The sequence below is a fragment of the Palaemon carinicauda genome, chromosome 2 (genome assembly GCF_036898095.1).
Source record: "Palaemon carinicauda isolate YSFRI2023 chromosome 2, ASM3689809v2, whole genome shotgun sequence".
In the NCBI taxonomy this organism is placed as follows: domain Eukaryota; kingdom Metazoa; phylum Arthropoda; class Malacostraca; order Decapoda; family Palaemonidae; genus Palaemon; species Palaemon carinicauda.
Window position 1 is genome coordinate 167,266,195 of NC_090726.1, and position 2,500 is coordinate 167,268,694.

A 2,500-nucleotide genomic window follows, 5' to 3' on the forward strand; every position below is an offset into this window, starting at 1 on the left:
GATCTTACTCGTCTGTCTAAAAGAAACCTCATTTTAAATTTAAAATAGAATTAATCCTTTGCTTTTAAACAAAACTTTAAAGGATTTCAAACCGAAATGTGTGATTTTAGCGTTTAGTTTTAAAGTGCTTGTTTGGTTTTACTAGGGTTGATCCTTCAATGTTAAGATATTTAAGATATGTTAAGTTATTATTTAATAAGAAAGCGAGGAGTAACTTGAAGTTATTTTTTGAAAGGATCATCTGTTACAGATTATCTATTTTATGAATGTCCAGGTCTATTCCGACTGACTGGCAAGGAGATTTAATAGAACTTGCTGACCAATAATGGATCTCAGGGCTGCGGTGGCCACGCTAATACTCCCTCCTGGAAAGTAGCCAAAATAAGTAATGCTGCTACCGTGAAAAAGACATGAATCTTATGAAAATTTCGGTTTTTTATTACCTTATACATTTTCCTCTCAACGGGTTTATATTTTCGACATGTTAAAAAAAAAAAAAAAAAAAAAAAAAAAAAAGGATTTTAAACTAATTGATTATATTACTAGTTTTCAGTGAACATTTTTTTTTTTCCTCGTCATCCAATAAAGCTAAGAAAAGACACAGCGTGATTGTCTCCGAGAAAAACCTTCACTACGTAATGATAGTTTTGGCATATATTTATGGGCAATAATTTTGTGGTATACATAATTAACAGATTTTCCAAAGCCATAGACTCTTCATTATCTAATGGTCGCACTTAGAAAAAAAAAAATTTACTTTTCCCTTTCTTGGAGATCATACTCGTATGTGTAAAAGAATCCTCATTTTAAATCTAAAATAGAATTAATCCTTTGTTTTTAAACAAAACTTTAAAGAATTTCAAACAAAAATGCGTGATTTTAGCGTTTAGTTTTAAAGTGCTTGTTTAGTTTTACTCGGGTTGATCCCTCAATGTTAAGATGGTTGTTATTTAATAAGCAAGTGAGGAGTAACTTGAAGTTACTTTTTGAAAGGACCATCTGTTACAGATTAGATGTTTTATGACTGTTCAGTTTTACTCCGACTGACTGGCAAGGAGATTTAGACCTTGATGACCGATAATGGATCAGGGCTGCGGTGGCCACGCTAATACTCCCTCCTGGAAAGTAGCCAAAATAAGTAATACTGCTACCGTGAAAAAGACATGAATATTATGAAAATTTCTGTTTTCTATTACCTTATACATTTTCCTCTTAGCGGGTTTATATTTTCGACATGTTAAAAAAAATATATATTTTTTAAATTGATGAATTATATTACTAGTTTTCAGTGATTTTTTTTTTTCTTTTTTTTTTCTACCTGACAATCTTTGAAAAAAAAAAAAAGTCCGCACATAAAATATTGTATTTCATTCATCCATTCCTTGGCTGATAAATTCATCCTTTGATATAGAATACTTTGTCCAAATCAACCCATCTATTACAGGTATGAGTTCGGTTGCCTTGTAGTAAATCACAGTCACTTAAACCCACACCCATCCACCCACATACGCACACACATCAGTGACCTACGGGAGCAACATATCTTTAGTATTCTATATAATGAAGAACACAACCCTGTTAGATTACTTAAATTAGAACCTTTGTATTTCGATTTTCCCAGGTTAGATTACATTCAACTCGTCATATGTAACACATAGAACATATATATTACAACAGGTATCAATGGCTAAGAGACATATAAGATTGGTGGATGCTATGATAAACTCTACATCTAAGTTAGTGGGATTTTTTCAATAAGAAAATATGGTTAGGGTTATCAGCCATAACAGAGATGTATAAAAGAAGAGGAACGGAAGGAATATATCTTGAATGATCTTCAATTTCCTTTATATAGTTTCCATAGCTTGTGGACTACTGTATATCGAAATGATTAATAAAAAAAAAAGTTTATCTCAATTAGTGAGAATACTTCAATATAAGAGTTAGGAAAAGAACTTATAATTGAACACGGAACGTAACTTATTAAGCATTTCGATTTTAGTATCTATTAAACCTCCAATTCTTATATATCTTAAATTTTCTTTGGTAATTTCCCCCCCCCCCCCCCACACACACACGAAAAAAAGCGGTCAACTTACTTTTGTACCTTATTGATTTCTCAATATACATTTTTTTTCTTATTTCTAGACATTACCCTCTTCATTACTGGTACAATTAATTCCTTCATATGAAATTTGTGTTCACTGTTTGCTAAACATCATCATCTGCTGGATATGAAAGAAAGTCTTAATAATTAGCTCTATTTACATCTAAAATAACAAATGGTCGAAATGAAGTTAGATTCATTCACAATTCTTCACATCCTCTTCTGTCTTCAGTCTTTTCTGGGGAAGAAGATCATCAGGCTGTGAGGACCCAAATGCTGATTGCTGGCTCATTATTACGATATATTCTGCTTCTTTGGCATAATAGTAAGATTCTCTCCAGATCTTGATCTTTTCCTTGATAGATTCTAGGATATCTGCTGAAGTCTGTTTTG